We start from the raw sequence: 17,655 nt of genomic DNA, 5'->3' as shown, positions 1-17,655 counted from the left end.
CGGGTAGCACCGTCGGCGTGACGGCACGTTTGCAGCCACGCGATTGGTGCGTATACCGCATCGAAGCACCCGCGCGTCGCACTGCGGAACGATGCACTCCGGCTCCCATGTATGGCGGCGAGGGAGCGCAGCACCGCCTTTTGTTCTTGCGAGGCCGCAAAGCACGTCCCACACGTTTACCTGGTCCGCCGATATCGGCCGCTCAGTTTTTGTACAGCCCGCGGCTCTTGCGTCACGGCCCAAAGGTGGGCTCCGCAGAGGTCGAGCACGCGCCGCCTGTCGCACGTGACACAGTTGCGCAATGGCGGCCCGTGTCGTGCGAGTTACGTGCTCACTGTCGTCTCGAATCAGAGCGGACTCGCTCCTTTGAACGGGCGACGTGAAGTGGACATTCTGAGAGCCCTTGCTGGCGGGGGGGTGCGGTGTGCACGTTTCGCGCAGCTCGTTCGTTGTACGCGCGCAGGCGCGGTACACAATGGAGGCGCATTAACGGGGCCGTGCCGCAACCTTCGCTGCTGCACAGTGGCAGCGTGTGCATACTCGAGGGCGTCATGTACAGCGTGTTGGAGATGACTGGCAGCGAGATTCGGTCACGTCTTGAGTCCGCTGTTTTGTGTGTGTTCCGGAAGCAGAGCGAGCGTGAAACGCGTGCCATATGCGATCTAGTCAGTGTCATCTGGGCGCGCCAGTTTCTCGCGGTACCTCTCCTCTCGTTACCCCAGGCAGTTGACGCAAATATGTAGTATGAGGAAGCTATGTTCTGTTTGTAAGGCATAAAACAGTTCACGTAGTACTGTTTATGCTAGGGCATAATTACAGCATGCGTGCTTTCTGACGACACGCAAAGACAGTTTTTTTTTATATGCAGAGCGGATGGAGCTCACACTGAACACCGAAGTGTGATTTGTTTTCAGTTGCATCCTCAACGTGCATCCGAACCTCGATAGTTACAGGCTTAACGTTATTTTTCTGGGCATGCTCGCTAAGTTTCACATGATGTTGCGCGCTCTCGCTGCCGCATTGAAGGTAATGCTTGAGCATCACAACATGACCGCGTGGCATCCTACACGGCAAACGCTTTGCAGTCAGTACGGTCTGGCAGCGTAAGGGAGAATTACCATCGCTCGTCTATGATCGCAAGGTTCGAACGTCTGGCGTGTGAAAGTAGCGCGCAGCTTCGCCTCTAGCGTGCGTGCGGTGGGCGGCCATGGTAGACTTCGCCTCTATCTGCCCTTCACGCACGGCGACTGCGACGCATTGGTGAGCACTGATAATGAGACAGGCTGTCCTCGTTACAGGTTCGAGTATTATCGGGGGTACGCCCAGCGTTGCGCTGTCGCCCCGCAGCGACGGTACTCGCTGCCGCCGCTGTATACAGTGTGTCGATTGGCGCTGAGGTTTTCTTGCAGTGCGCGCGTTTACTACTGAAAAGCTATTCCATATTGCGTAGAACAACATTCAAACGGCAGTGTTTGATCAAAAACTGTTGCTTGTGAAACTTGGGTTGAGTGGTGCCAATAATTGAATATCGCCTAAAAACACGTACTCCCATAGTGTCATTTTTTGCCTTTCCAGGTCCTTCAATCGTGTTTCCACTCGCATCATTGTATGTATTGGTTATTGTTCATGTTGTTACGTTTACTTTCTGAATATGTGTCGTCAAAGCGAGCAGTGCAGAAGATAAAGCTAATCCTCCTCAATGCTTCTTTTTCAGTGCAGAATTCTTCTCGTCCTCGTCGTTACACTTACTACTTTCGTTCAATTGCACATTGTGGCTCACTGGTTCCAATTTTTCTCCAAGCATCGGTATTTCGTCGTGTGCTAATCACCTCCCGGGCGCAATACCCGAACAAAGTATAAAGATCAGCAGCGATCATAGCGGCACTTGCGGGACGCATTCTTTCAGCTGTAATTTCTTTCCGCGATCCAGGGCGGATAGAGCGGCATAAATAAGGCGGTGGCTACTGAAGTGTGCCATGCACCACTTCGCGCGGGACAGCGGGTGTTCGGATCGCGGACGTGAGATGCCGCGGCCGATAGCTTGCAGCCCTGCGGCAGCCCGTTCCCACCCGACGGCCCCGGTCGTCTACTGTTCGCGTGTCGGTTACGGTAGGTTGCGCACGAGTAAATCATCGCCGTCAGCGCCTGACGTCCGCCATCACGAAGATGTCAGCTTGTGGGCAACGTGCTGAAGCCATGACCCCTTCCCATAGAGCAATATATTCGAGAATTCCATAACAGCTGGTTTTATTCGCTTGCGCTCCTCTTCTAAGAGGAAAAAAAAAAAAAGTTGCGGTGATTGTTTTTTTCAAGCACTGCCATCAGGTTTCGCTTGCCGTGCAGCGCTCTTTTTCATTTGTTTTCTAGGGCTTTTGTTGAACACTGGCAATGCATTATCTTTATTTCGCCTAGGGTAATTCGTGAAATAACCGCATGGTACATACGCGGCAGTCGTACGTTCTCTTACCGGGGAGCAACAACTCAGTGCCCGCGAAGCCTGTTATCGTCGATGGCATGATGCAAAAGCAATTTCGTTCCTTAATGGACCACGTGCTCGAAACAAGTGCAGGCCGGTAGCTGCAATATTGGTAGTGCGAGAAAGTGAGTTCTATTATAGTATTTGGTGCAGAACACGACCAAACCGTCGTTGACTGAGGGTGTTTTCCAAGGTTCGCACTGTCAGTCAACGGTGGCATTTGTCTTTCGGCCTCACTGTCGTGCAATGCACGCGCGCGGGCTTAGCAACTACAGCACTGACCATTCTTTGAGCCGTACCCGCGCTCGGCAGCAAGCACGCCGCGCTCGGACCGCGCGTTCCCAGCACAGCCGGACACAGCGCCTCGCACGTGTCCAAGCGCGCCAGGAGCGGTGCGGAAAAGCACTCGCACCAGGAGAGCCCCGGAGTCCCGGCCGGTGCGCATTTCCCTGGGGTCTCGCGAGCCGCGGAAGCGGCGCACTCACCGGGTGGTACGGAGGGCAGCGCAGGGGCCGGCGAGGTGTTTAATCCTTTGGGCAAGAGCGGCACGGCGGCTGTACGGCGGGGGCCTCCTTCTGGCCGACTGGTTCTCTGGCGCGGCCTGCGCGCCCTTCTGCGCGGGCAAGAAGGCGACCTCCTCGCCCTTGCGGGTGAGGGCGGCCGTGCCATTGGGCCCGCAAGGTGTGGTCTCCTTCTCGGCCCGTGTTGACATGGGGACCATGCCGTGTTTGCCATCCTGTAGGCCGCCACGCACGCGAACTCTTTTATTTTTCTATGTCATGTTGTCAGCGTCATATAGGGCGTTCGGAAATCGCGCGCGTTGCCGTTGAGGCGTTACGAAAGAAAAGTCACGGTTGTGTCAACTGGGCATGTCTTGTTTCGTCTTGACGTCAATTGACTGCACTGTGCTTAGTGAGGTGAACTCGAAGCGCGCGCTCTTTCTGTGCGGAAGCGTGCGGGCGTTTACGCGTTGTTGCATAGCAGCGTAGGCGAATATCTGCTGCTACCTCTTCCGGCGCGGTCGGATTGCGGATCGAAATTTTCTGTTGTATTGTGTTTCGCAAGAATTCGCCAACCTTACGTAGCATTATTCCATGGCTTTTTCGAAGGCATATTTCTATAGTTTATTTTTTACCATTTAGCGCTTGCCCTGCTTGCCTTTCTGGGCAGCTTGTCATACTCGTATGTGTGTTGTTTCTTTGGTTCGCCGCATAGTGCAGTGCGAGAATTCTTTCGGTAATCTGCAGGTGGTACGATACGTGAAATAAGGATTTGTGTGTGTGTGCGCGTCCGCGCAAGTGGAAGCACCGCCGCGTGCGCATGTTTACATTCCAAGTCCAGTGTATTTTCGCAGGTGGTTCGCAAAAAGGTTTACAAAGAGAAAAGCACTTTACATTGGTCCATTATCTTTTTCTTCCAAATGCAAGAGCGGCGAAAGCAGGACGGCCGACTGTGCAGCGTTCTTTGACCGCCGCTGGCAGCAGCAACGGCGCCGTCGGCAGTGAACTGCGGGGCGCGCCCGTTTGGTTCCTCCCGCGCTTTCGAATTACCCGGCGAAATATTGCTTGATACAATGACGCTTTCTTGGGCCGTGCAGAGCCGGCGCCGTGCTTCGCAGTCGCAAAAGGGAAAGTAGAAGACCCATTTGGGCGGATGCCCCCCCCTCTCTCTCTCTCTTGCCCCCTCTTGAAAGAGGGTAGCTGTCTTCCCTCCCGTTTCGTTCTACCGGGGAAGACTTGCGCGCCCGGGGTGTGTCTTCCTTCCGAACTCCCGAGGCGCCGCTGCAGGAATGCACAGGTGGGCAGCCTTTTGTTGTACGGGCCTCGTCCGAGAACTTTTCCTTTCCCAGAGCGCGGGAAGCTGCACGGACAAAGGCCGCTTTGATGGCGTCCGACATCAGGGTCAGCTTTTGCGGGCTTCGCAGAAAACGGGCAGAGGGAGGAGAGAGAGAGCATAATAAAAAAAAAGGGGGGGGGGGGGGGTACGCCAGTGCCGCGGCCACTTTGTAAGGCAGTGGCCGTGTGTTTTCTTGTTTGTTTTACGTCTCCTATTTGTTTTCGGTCTGCCGCGCCTTTCTTTCTGCATTGCACGCCCGAAGTACGCGTGCTCGTGCGCGCGAAATTCGTTGAAAGGCGAAGCCGTTTCGTGTTTCGATTAAGAAAGTACCGAGGGCGATGCGTTATGAAAAGCGGGCCAAAAATAGCCCGAGAAAGGCGCGTTCAGGCGCCGCGCCACTTGCGAAATGAATGGAAGCCGGCTTATTTGCTGCGTACGTGACCGTTTTCTGTCACCGGCGTGGCGTACGCGTTCCTTTTCGGCGCCTCTCAGGTAGACGCTGATAAGTAGTGGCGACGTTGGCTAAAATCGGCTGCGCCTGGATGCCACTGAATCTGAGGTTCGGTACTGGCACCATACTGCGTGCACAGTCTCGTTGGCATGCCGCGCAATGGGCGGCATCATGTGAACGAGTCCGTGTTAGTCGCTGTTTCCTCTTTTTTTTTTTCCCGTTATTGACTTTCTCCACTAGTTCTAAACGCAAATAAAAAAAAAAAACATATGCGTTTTAGGCGTCAGTAGGGGTGTAGCTTCATCAAAAACGGGGGGTTCGCGTGAGAACGTGAACGCGTTCTCGCGGCAAGGGCAACCGTGAGATGCCGCCATCAAGGCTAAAAGGAGCAACCATTGCGTTTTTTTTTTTTGCGTTTCTTTTGGATGACGCAATGAACAGCGGACGAAGGGTGGCGTGTAAGGAAACGACGTGCTCTTCCGCCGTATACGAAGAAAGCTCGGAAGAGCTGCGCGGAGATCTCCGCTCTCAATGGATGCGAACGTCCTTGCGTGGGCGGATTGCAGCTCTCGCTGTGTACCCACGTGCGCATCTGTGGCGGGTAACGTCGCGTAGGTTTCGAATAGCCTTTCTCAACGTGGCGAGTAATTAGGCCTCGAGAACGGGGGAAAAAATAAAAGTTATCCCCGTTACCGCCGTGAGCGCGCACTTGGATTTTTCGTTGAACGAGGTCGCGCCTTGTCGAGCGCCTTTGTCTCGCTCCGTTTCGCGTGTCTCTGCGCTAGTTGCGGCTTTTATTGGCCCCGCCGACCGCGAGCCGATTTGTGATCGGCCGATACCATAGCGCGGTGAACGAGAGCGGAGAAAACCGCGCCAAGTGGACCCCCTCCCCCCCTTCTTAATCGCGCGCTGCTCTCCCGTGTCTGGTCGCGAGCACGTCGGCCTCGCTCCAGCTTTCTCCCGCGAGCTTGTGCTGACGGAGGAAGAGGAAAACTGCTGGTCCTGGGGCGTAACAGCAGCTTGTGTCGGTATCGAAGGCTGTGGCACGGTCGCCCGCCAGATATTGCCAGTTACGTGTCGCTTGAGGCGTAACAATTACATACTGCGTCTGGTTTATTGCAGCGAATCACGACGCCTGTTTCGTAAGGTCTAAATCAAGGAGCCTCATGTTGTCGCTCCTAACAGGCAAACCTGCCTCGCTTTGCTGACGTCACGAAATTATTTATCTTGGACTGCTCCACGGGACATATTTATTGGAAGTACGAGTACATATCTAGATGTATTTTCAGCACAAGAACGCTTCGGGGGCCATCGGTCACCTGCACTATACTGCCACTAGTGTGTGTGTGTGTGTGTGTGTGTGTGTGTGTGTGAGAGAGAGAGAGAGAGAGAGAGAGAGATGAAAGTGCTGCTCGAAACTGTCATTTCTAACGCGATAGCGTTAAAGGAGTATTGACACAACAAATTCGATGTTTTTTTTTTTTTCTGCTTTAATAAGTAGCTAATGACCCACTAATCACGGCACGAAACCTCATTTACTTCAGAGCGAGGTAGGTAATTATTTGGAGTCTTGTTTGTAGCGACCAGTTTCGGTTTCGAAGAGCAGCTAGGTGGGCCAGAGAAGGAATGTAAACAGAGCTGGGCACGTGATCGCAAAAACCTCTGACGTGTGCTCTGACGCGCAGGCCAGCGGGCACGCCGGCGCGCGAGCTTCGTGTTGCTAGTTCGTCTGTTACGTCTGCACGTGGTTTGCGATGTCCTCGCCCCCGTCGTCGTCTTCGTCGTCCATCGGCGACGGTTTCCTGCAGGCGGGAGTCGCCGCCGATCACTTTCGACTCGAACCACTAGAAAGCAGCGACAGGAGGAACCTCCAGATCCACGCGTCGGCCTCGTTCAGTGGCAGTCAATCTGATAGTGCGGGAAATCTGCGGACACGACAACAACTGCCGCTTGATTCTGCAGTTGCAGCGACACGGAGAGCGTCCCACTACAGGCAACAACTGAGAAGAGCACATGCAAGCAGCATGACAGCCAACGTAAATTAGTGACGTAGCTTTTTCTCGGTTGCTTACAATCCTTCCTCGATGTCGATGTCGCGAAGTGCTGCGTTTTGTGGTTGGCTACGCGCACGTACCTACTTTCAAATTGATTTTAAATATGTTCTAAGCTGCATTCGCCGTTGATATTTTGCAGACGACGTGTGTGCGTCCACGTAAATCGGCCTCACGCGTTATATCCACTTCAAAATGTTGTGTCAGAACTCTGTCGCAGAAAAGACGGTGTCGGCGCTGGCCTCGTTGTCCGTATATGAGAAAAACCATCCCGGACCACGCATCCCGATCTCCGCAAGCCCACCGCGTGGCGCAGAGGCGTTACTGAACTAATTGAATTTCTCAAAGTAAAATGCGTCGGAAAATTGGTAAAGTGTGGTTTACACACTAACTACAGACATGATAGCGTCGGATTGTAATTTGAATATACGAGAAAACATTATTATGTTACACGGAAACTCAAAGTCCTTTCCCAGCTGCCGTTTGATGTCTGTCTTAGTAGGAGCGGTGCGCCCGCGTGGTTCCTTGCAACATCATCCAAATAGTGTTGCAATGGCGTCACAAGGAAAAAAAAAAGTACGGAAAGCTCGCCTTCGTGCATAGCGTTCGTCGCCAGCGTTTCCAGGAATACATTACGGTTACATGAGCTTCAGTTGCCGGGAAGCGTTAGAAGCAATCGGGGATCTTTGAATGCTATATCGCGTTCCACTCTTAAAGGCGAAGCTTAAGCGTCATCCAAATTTTTGTTAGTAACTGCTGCGAATCTGCTCCGAAACGGCGTTGGCAAAATGAAGACGAGAAACTTCAACCGGTGAGCCCCAAAGAAACCGAAAGCAAGCTGTATACTATCATCATTGTCGAAAATGCAGCGAAGCTAATCGTAGCCTCGGCTGCAGCCGAGCCCGCCGAGGCATTTTTCACGGAGCACGTGGGCGTGTCCTCAACTTTAAATATATAGCTCATTTTACTGCGCGTTCGATAACCATTCATCTCTTTAATTGTTTCTTCCAATTTGTGTTGATTACGGTATGTGTAATATGTTTCATAAATATTAATATTTATGAAACGCCTGGGTGATGCTTATAACTCCAGGTGTCATATGGCATATTTTGCCGTCTGCGCCGAAAACACCAAAAGCTGCTCCGAGAAACCTGCTCCAAGAAAGTAAAATGTCGCCTCCATCACTGCAATATATATATATATATATATTGTGTGTGTGTGTGTGTGTGTGTGTGTGTGTGTGTGTGTGTGTGTGTGTGTGTGTGTGTGTCGACGGGAATGGGGGCGCACTTTTCTGAGTGCAGTATGGAGGCGCTCAAATCAGACGTGTTAACATCTTCACAGTGTGTAGCCGCCCTGTGTACCGTATGGACGATTATGTTGGGGTCATTTTCCATGTTCGCAAAGTACGCACTCAAAGCTCGCCATTTCCAAGATGTACTGGAGCGGTGTCGGCGAACACAGCTGACTATTTGTGGGATAATACTCATCGTCACATGGCCATGCACCGCGTAACGGGTGATATAGTTACGTGAAACGGTTAATATTAAAGCTCAATAGAGTTGCAGTGTTCTTTTTTTCTTGCCCTTCATTAGAAAAAGCTGTCTGATATTACGCACTCCCAGGCGTAAATTGAAGAGATGTTTGTTTGCCGGTCGGTCGTGTCGGTTCGATCCGTAATCGGAACTAGAATAGTGATTGCTTTCTCCCTCGAACAGTTCACTGTGCCGCACTTGGCGCAGACTAGTGCCGGAGCGCAGCTATGCCAGCAAATAGCCACTTGAAGCCCAACTGTAATAAAATTTCTGACCCCGTAAAAAGCGTATATCTTCAGATATATAGTATATGTAGATATAGATCAGCCTCGGTGCGAAATGTTACTTCTGAAACTTTAGTGGATGCGGCCACGAAACGCTCGCAAATGTTTTGTGATGCCGCCATTACTTATCGCCGCAGACGAGGCAGAACCCAGAACATTGAGAACAAGCGTGGGGCTAAGCTTGCTCATCACTTCTGGGATCTGCGTCACATCCGCTTACGACAAAGGTGCCCACGTTGTCTGCTAAGGTACTAATTAAAGGCTGCTGATAAGAACATCTGAAACTTTCCCGTATTCCCAAGATTGATTCGATAGTATATACTACTTTACTACTACTACGATAGTATATACTACTACTTATAGTATGTACTACTGACACAATATATTTAGATTTCGAAAAAGCATTCGAGGTCCCTGATGGTCGTCTTTTAATAAAGTGATCGCGTCTTAACATTCAGCCTTGTGTTCTAAGCTGGATTCGAGGGTTTTTAACTAACCGTCAGCAGTTCGTATACGCTAACTCACACTCTTCATCCTTAACACCCGTGCTTTCAGGCGTACCTCAAGGTACCGTACTTGGTCCCCTCCTTTTCTTAATATACATCAATGACCTACCTTGTAATATTTCTTCTCATATCCGACTCTTCGCTGACATTGTGTGGTTTCCCGAGCAGTTACTAACCCTAGCGACCATTCGGCGTTACAAAATGACCTATCGCGCATACAAAACTGGTGTACCACTTGGCTCATGCCATTAAATGTAGCTAAAACCGTGTTAATGTCTATTCATCGTCGTCGTAATTACGATACCCCTAATTATAGCATCAATAACACGCAGATTGCAACAACTGATTCATTCAAATATCTTGGTGTGTACATCTCGCGTGACTTAACTTGGACCTGTCATGTTAACCACATTATAAATTCTGCTAATCGTACTCTAGGTTATCTACGCCGTAACCTTTTCCTCGCTCCTCCCCCTATTAAACAACTTGCTTTTCTAACCTTTGTGCGGCCCAAGCTGGAGTATGCCGATGCTATTTTTGACCCCCACCACAATAACCTTATTAATGCCCTCGAGTCGGTTCAGAACCGCGCGACACGATTTATCCTGTCAACTTATTCGTATAATTCAAGCATCTCAGCACTAAAAGCCCAAATAAACCTACCCTCTCTAGCCTCACGCCGTAGAATAGCACGACCTTTTTCATATTTTTTTTCATTCTTTCCCTTTTGACAACCCGTACATAAAAAGAGCACATCGCATTGCCCGCACCAGTCACTCTAACACAGTATATCCCCCACAAGCCCATACCGTTACTTTTCAGCAATCATTTTTTTCTGCGCACAACACGAGACTGGAATGGCCTGCCCGCCGAAGTTGCCACTATCATCGACCCACTTGCATTTAAGCAACTCATCGGAAATATCCCTTTTTAATTTGTATCTTTCTTTGTCACTAACTCCCCACTCCCTCATGTAATGTCTCAACAGAGACCTTTGAGGAACTAAATCAATAAATAAATACTATACCAACCAATTTGAGCCAAAGTGAAATATTCGTTGCAGTTGGCCTTTTAAGTTACGGCACACGGCTGCGCGTCATTCTACTGACAAGCGTTGGCGGTGGAGGCGGGCGACGCGAAAATTCTCTCCGGCGCCGAGTGCTCGGTGCAGTCGACGTGCAAGATGGCGCAGCCAGGCGAACGTGACGGGCTCTGCCGTCGCTCTTCTAAATATAATGCACGCTGCCATTCTTCTCGTGCTGCGCTCTGGCTGTGTGGACTGCGCGCTCCGCTGGACGTGGCATGACTTGCACGAGGGGGCCTGTCACCTGGCTCGGCGCCTGATGTTTACATAACCGGCGGGCCGCTCTCTCTTCGCTCCCGTTCGTTCCCCCTTTGGGCCGCCGACCGAACCGCGGACTCGCCGGTCGCGAGTTCACGAGTGAGATTTTCCCGCCGCTGACGAAATGGACGCGATAACGACGTTACCTGTATAGGAAACCTGCTTCGGGAAGGAGTCGCCGCGCTTTTCTCAGTCTCTGCGTGTAGAGTGAACGTTGCCACCTTCGGGAAAATATGTGAAACATTGTTTACACGGAGAGCAACTGCTGTCGATCGAGTATGCAGCATGCATGCAGTGTGTTCGTCAAGTCTTTGTGACACGCTGTACTGAGCTGCGTATGTATACTAAAATGCTGCTTTCAAGCAGCGTAGCTGCCTAGCGTTGTCTGGCTGCTTCCGGCAACGCAGTGTTCCGGTTACTGGGAAGCTACACGACCTGCTGCTCAAGGGGCCGGACTTGTGCGTATACACGAAAAGGCCGGGAATAAAGAAAAGAAGAGACACCCTGAAAGGTTAAGGAAGGTCTTGCATTTTTTTTTTGCTTTTATCACATAAGAAAAAAGGAAAAAGAAAACATTCTCAATTTTGCGACACAAACATTGAGTGTTAACTATAGATAGGTGGTGTTTAAATTTTACCCTCAGAGCAATGGCTGCGAGGAAAAACAAGTTACGTTTGACGGCGCTTTTAATTCAAAGCGTCAAACGCCTGCTGCTGTCGAATTGTCCCGTGTGTCCGAATTGTCCAGTCTGCCCGTGCTAGTAAATGACTTGCCAACCTCTGCCTTACACTAACTTTCCTCCCGAATCGCCAAATCAAGGTACGCGTTCATTTAATATGCACAATACGACTCAACACATTATTTGGGCATATATCCTCTCTTTCATATATATTAATGGCGTACAGGTCCACAGCACCCTCACTCATGCGTCGACCACAGACGTGTTGTTCAAGTATGTTCCGGCGCCGACGTATAATATGCATGTGATTGCAAGATTTCAGCAGCGGTACTTTTTTGGGGCGCCGGGCGCTCGCCGTTCACCCGCGCCCTGCAGCGTGCGATAGTCGGCTCCGATAGCGCGCGGGGCCGCGGACTGTCGGCGCCGCGAGATCGGTGCTGCGGCTGCTACTGGTTTGACTGGCGCGTGCGCCCCTGATTATCCTAATTGCGATCTCGCCTCTCGCTGCGGCTTTTTCGGACCGGACTACCGGGCGTAATGAGCTTTGCGCGCAGTAGCCAAGGTCTTCCCGCTGCCGCACTGCACTAGATCGTCGGTCCTTCGCCGGGTTGGGCCTGCGCGAGATGTGGCGTTAACGAATGACGTGCATGAATCGAAACAATGCGTAACGAGTTTGTTCTAGGCCTTATCGCGCGTGCAGTGCCCCGTTTGATGAGTCCGAACCGGTGCGAGGTCAAACTATGAGGCTGCTCCGAGCTCTGCTCGCCGTTTTTTTTTTTTTTTTTTTCCTGCGTGCGTGACCGCTCAGTTAAATTGGCTCTTCGTATAGGGCGATGACGTTGTGAGATTTCGCAGTGCCTTCTACTTTGTGTCAGATGCACGGAGAGGATAAAATAAATAAATGAATAAATAAATATCTAGAATAAAAGACAGAACAGAAATAAAACTCCGTCCCGCAGGTGGCTGTTTAAGGGCGGCTGTTGAGCGCGCGTCCTTTCAACCCCTGACCCTCAGTCGAAGAAGTTAGTCGTGATTTTGTGGGCAACGAGAAAATGAGCAGACCACTGTGCATTCTGCTGTTTTTTTTTTCCTTTTTCTCTTTTCTTCTAGCTAGAAAATGGGATTTAGAATGGATGGGGCTATATACGACCAGCGTGTCAAACACGGACACATAAAGAACGACAAAGAACTCACAACACAATTTCAGAACAACTTTCTCAGTTTTTTTTTTTTTTTTGTCCTATTTGTCCAGCTATAGCCTGGGATTTTGAAAGTACGTTGAAAACGGGCCTCCCGAGGCTCGGTCCGCCGACAGCGACCTTTGTCTTTAGTTGAGCAACGCGGAAAGCGCGAGGAAGCGACCTAGGCGAGTTTCCGAAATCATTATAGTTGTCGCATTGAAAACTGTCAACAACACGAATTAGTTGCACAATAATGTGATGATTGCGCGGGAGTTGTAGCAGGACTCTGTCTGTCTGTCCGTGTGTGTGTGTGCGCGCGTACGTGCGCGCGCGTGCGTGCGTGCGTGCGCGTGCGTGCGTGCGTGTGCGTGCGTGTGTGTGTGTGTGTGACGTTCTCGCCAGCCGAGCAAAATAGATATCAGGCCTCCGCTCACTCAACTGCGTCATGTAGGGAACAGTGAAGGGGGAAAAATCTGCAGTTTGACATAGTTATGATACGTTCCTGTAATTAGATGAATGACAAGGTCACAGAAAATGAACACGTTGCGCTTTGATCGAAGCAAACTTGCCGCTTGCAAAAGCGCGCGTTGCTGCGGCTATAAGCCTATATATGATCAATGTCATGAATTCTTCATTTGGCACATGTAATGGTCTGTGATCGACTGTTTAGCATCAGTAAGCGTTAATACATATACCTGAGTCAGTCCAAGGGTCGGCATCTCACGGCACGTGAGTGCTTGGTGCTGCTGTTTCGTGTTTTTTTCCCTGACAATTGATTGCATCTGCCATGCCTAGGACACGCGGTCCTGCGCGTTTGTGCACGTAAATCGAATGCATTTATTAATGCGATTCGCATTCTTTGGGAACTTCATGAACTTTTACGGGACCATCTTTCTGCCTTTCTTTCTGTCGAGCTAGATCTCTAACCTTTTTCCCGCCAACTTGGATCACTGAGTAGTCCGTGGTCTAATGGGTAGATATCATTGGGCTGCTGTGCTGAGAGAACCCGGTTCGAAACTGACCGTCGGACCAACTTGAATCTCTGGTTATGTGCTCTGTGCCGCTCTTCAATGAGCCTGTTTGACGCCGACTTGGGTCACTGCAGGGTAGGTGCCGTGCACCGGGTATGTTATGCAAAAAGGAGGTGAGGCGTGCAGACAGGACACAAGAGTAGAGAACTGGACAACACGAACGCCGACTATCAACTGAAGGGAGCACTGAAACGAAAAAGAAAGACACAAAACTCATCTGCGCAAGCTCGAATGGTATCACCACGTGTCAGTCGGGTACATGTGCCGGTCTACGTCAGAGATAACTGTTAACGCACGTGGCACGTTAAGGCACGTGTTAAGGCACCCGACTGACACGTGGTGATACCATTCCTGAGCTTGCGCAGATGAGTTTTGTGTCTTCTTTCTTTTTCGCCTCAGTGCTCCCTTCAGTTGATAGTCGGCGTTCGTGTTGTCCACTTCTCTACTCTTGTGTCCTGTCTGCACGCCTCGCCTCTTTTTTGCATAATGAATCCTTACCAACTAGCTCAGCTTTCTGTCGTTCTAAGCTTCACCGGGTATGTGGCGCGCTCTTCAGTGAAACTTCTTGGTGCCATCTTGGGTCTTCGGTACTGCACGGAATGAAACTAGCGTTATATATACTATATTCAGGCACGCCCTACGCAAGGACTTAACGGCGCCCCATTAGGTGGCGCAGCGTGTCTGGAGGGAAACGCCAGGAAGGAGCCCGCGGTTGCATACACGCCTCATGCATGACTCGCCTCTGCGTTGACAATAGGGTGCGTTTCTATATTGATTCAGTGCTAATCGCACTCACGTTGACGTTCACCGTCAGATGGGTTCTGCGGGAATTTTTTGCTCCTCGATGTCGAGTGAATGGAGAGAAGTTGCGCTCGAGAGCGCGGCAGAAGTTCAATCGCGAGCTTTCTTTTCCGACATGAAAAATGTGTTGAAGGAACCGACTATGAACTGTCAGAAAGGCTTGACGAAGGTCAGCGCTCTTTATATTGGCACATCGCGTGGTCTTCAGCCGTCTGACGCCAGGAAGAAGCTGGAAGCTGGAATTTTGAAGGAATTTGTCATTTCTAGAAAATTCATGGAAAGAACCAGGGAATTTTTTTTTGCGCCGGTTGCTTTGAATCTGGGAAATTGGTTCACACAACAGTTATGGCGAAGTTAGTGCGTGGTGTGCCTCAAGGAAGCGGAATTTTCAAATGACTCTACGCGAGCCGCAAACAATGGTATCTTTTGCTGGTCTTGCGAATGTGAGCGTTGCCGCGCGGGTGGTTAGACTATTTTTGAAATACGTATTTCAGTTAAATCCGATAGTGCATCCCACCTGATTTACAGTTTACTTGTAGCAATTGTTGAAAATTATGGGCAGGCATAGCTACTTCGGCGGCTATAAACCACCAGTTCTTCCTTGCGCGTGATCCTCCACTGTCATAGGATGACAATGAATTTTCATGAAAAAACAAGGAGCGAAACGACGGAAAAATCAGGGAGTTAGAAAATGCCAATGTAGTAGGCACCTTGGTCTTCACGTATTCATGAAGACAGCTACAGTGGTATCGTATTATACATCTTACAGACGTAAAATCTTTTTTTTTATATACAACTATGGTTTTGTAATACGCCAGGATTTGTAAGAAAAGGTTTGGTGTGATCGTCCCGTGAAGCGCTTCGGCCGGATAGTGCTATTATATATTTTTTTTCATGCAGATGAATGCGAATAATAGCACTCCGCAAGCAAGTACAATATATCTATGGCCTGATGTTGAAGATGCGACGAATAGAGGTTATAAAATGCTAACTGTTTTCTTGAGCGTTCTTCAAGGAAAGTCTTCTTTACTTGTACAGACATCATTTATTTCAATAATGAAGCGTTTTTGTTCAATTGTGCTGCATCGTGGAACACTAGTGAATGCCTAGTTTTACGATCAGGTTGAACGCGTTCTTCACAATGTTTTGCAAACAGCTGGAACCTAAATGAAACTGAGTCATTTGTGGAAAATTTCCCTGAAAATCATAATTCACGTTAACTGATGTTGTTTTATGATTGAAAAAATAAAATGCTATCGAGAAGTCCGTGAAAATCCACAGAATGAGTTCCGAGTGTAGCCAATACTTATGTGCTGCGCGCGCTGTATAGGCGTACCTTGTGAGTCAGTTGTGTGCCGCGTAGAAATGTATATGGATAAAGGTTTCTGTGCACGAAATTTTGCAGAATCGACACTTGCAGCATGCACAGCATAAAGCAACACATACATCTCCGTATGTGCACATTCATCAGTAAAATGCGTTGTTTTCGTGCTACCCGAGATAGATAAGCACGACTCGTATAAGGCTCACATATGGCCGGCGTTTTCTCAGTGCTCACTGGGTAGCGCAGAATGCCTCGGGGTAAGGTCTATATTGATATGCCGAGAGAGAAGCAATGCGCATGTCATGGAAATGCGATTATTCAAGCTGAACAAGTGTCGTGATTGTGTGATCAGAATCTGCGACAGGATGAAACTATCGAGGTGGGATGTATTTTCGCTCACTTTGATGTGTGTCAGTAGAATGACTTACACTGTTCCCGTATATGTTCCCGCACGAGATCCTATATATACAGTAACTCTAGAAGGACTAATCCTCAACCTGCCTCTGTCCTATTTTGGTTGGCAGTTGGGTGCGAGTCGCAGAAGGGTCATTTGGCAGTTGCTTGGCTCGTTCGGTGAGATGGGTCCAACGGATAAACCTTTTCTTCCTTTTCTTGCTGCGTATGTGGTCGCTGTTATCTCAGTAAAATCTATCGAAAAGGTAACGTTACGCTGGAGGCGTAACCTCACGGAAAAATAATTCTTCCGCGAGTTACCCATAGCCTATTGACGTAGTCGCGCAGACATTGTGTTGTCGTACTTTCTCAAGTGGTCAAGTGCTGCTGTTTGTTCCTGTCGTAACGATAAATTGTTCTATTTCCTGCAGGTAAGCCACCGGGTTCATCTATTCCCGTGACTTCTTCAGGTAAGGTCTTCGGGTCTGAAATTTCGCCTGGCGGCAGAATTCACAGTAACTTTTCCCGCGGACAATATGCCGCCATAAAATGTGCTCTTGACAACTATTCAACAAGTTTCTTGCAGAGGCTTTAAAAAGATATGACAAAATGCAGTACTAGCTGTGCTATGTTGTGCTATATTTCACATTCCCATCTTAAGGGGCGTGCGAATGTTTTTATTATATTAAGGTGGTTTCATATGTAAAATCAATGTTTTCTGCTGACCGGCGCATTTGGTAGTAGCTATAGTCCAGTATCTTCTCATCTGTGCTAATTGCCATACATTGTTGCGCAGAAAAGAAAATAAGAGCATGAACGTCGCTACGGGAAGATCACTGTGCTCTGATTGCTGGAAAAAAGCTGACAGAAAAAAAAGGAAAAAACAAAACAAAAATAAAATAAAATAATGAAATTTAGTCCTTTCTATATATACGTGAATCCCAGAAAAGCAAGAATGGTACCTTTTTTTTTCCTAAACTCTTCATTAAAATTCGGAATCGGCCATCTGCTGACGAGGTGGTACAAGCACTATTTTTTGTGATTCATAAAATTTGGTTTCTCTTAATCAAAACCCGAGTGCGTGATACCCTAGGACATTAAACACGTCCCATTTTCTGTCACGGAGTTGCATTTTACCTCAACTCTCCCAAATTTTCGTAAGGTTTACGAATTCCGGCCCGTCTTACGATTTTAATAAAGTTGCGTCAGTTTTTACACAAAAGTAATTCTGTTCGCGAAAATGTTTCGCTCGTCGAACCCCGCACCTTCCGTTGCAAGTCTTCTGATGCTGAAGGAAGGCAAGCAAGCTTATACAAAGCAGTTCCTGAAGCAGGGGAAATTAACAAACGTTAAGTCGCTGAAAAAGTAACTGTGATATCAAGCAGCAGTTAGTTTCTTGTCGGTATTTGCTGTCCGAAGTTTGCTGCTGTTCGGTGTGCTGCGTCTAAAGTTAAATCCGCGTTATTCAAGTACGTGTGCATCCCTTATTAAAAAAAAAAGCGTGCTCCCTTCCTCTTTCATCCCCCCGTGGGATTTTACGAATTGTAAAATTCATAGGGGGGCAGGTATCCAGTTACCACGGCAACGAACTATAGCGTTGCTTTTTTTTCCCTATCAGTTCGGTTTAGTCTTCAGTAGGCTTCCACCGTTCGCCGACCGCCCGACGTAGTACGTGTCGCGGGTCCCTTTGGCTTATCCGGCGTGGCTCGTGATTGTCGACGAATCTCGGCACGCGGATGCACGCGCGAAGAGTGCGCGCGATGCG

General features: G+C 49.3%; 2 protein-coding genes across 4 annotated transcripts in view; one reads left to right on the top strand and one right to left on the bottom strand.

Annotated features, from left to right (window-relative positions):
• The window catches only part of haf (leucine-rich repeat and fibronectin type-III domain-containing protein hattifattener), a 48,048-nt gene extending 44,996 nt beyond the window's left edge, over positions 1-3,052 (bottom strand). Inside the window, exon 1 of the mRNA XM_050190866.3 lies at positions 2,962-3,052. The gene's annotated coding sequence lies outside the window, so the exon portion shown is untranslated. The remainder of the gene's footprint in view (positions 1-2,961) is intronic.
• The window catches only part of Rab3GAP1 (RAB3 GTPase activating protein subunit 1), a 330,004-nt gene that overhangs the window by 137,523 nt on the left and 174,826 nt on the right, over positions 1-17,655 (top strand). The window lies entirely within an intron of this gene.

Source organism: Dermacentor andersoni, chromosome 1, assembly GCF_023375885.2.
Source record: "Dermacentor andersoni chromosome 1, qqDerAnde1_hic_scaffold, whole genome shotgun sequence".
In the NCBI taxonomy this organism is placed as follows: Eukaryota; Metazoa; Arthropoda; class Arachnida; order Ixodida; family Ixodidae; genus Dermacentor; species Dermacentor andersoni.
The sequence above is the reverse complement of the archived record's forward strand: the minus strand, read 5'-3'. Positions and strand labels throughout refer to the sequence as shown.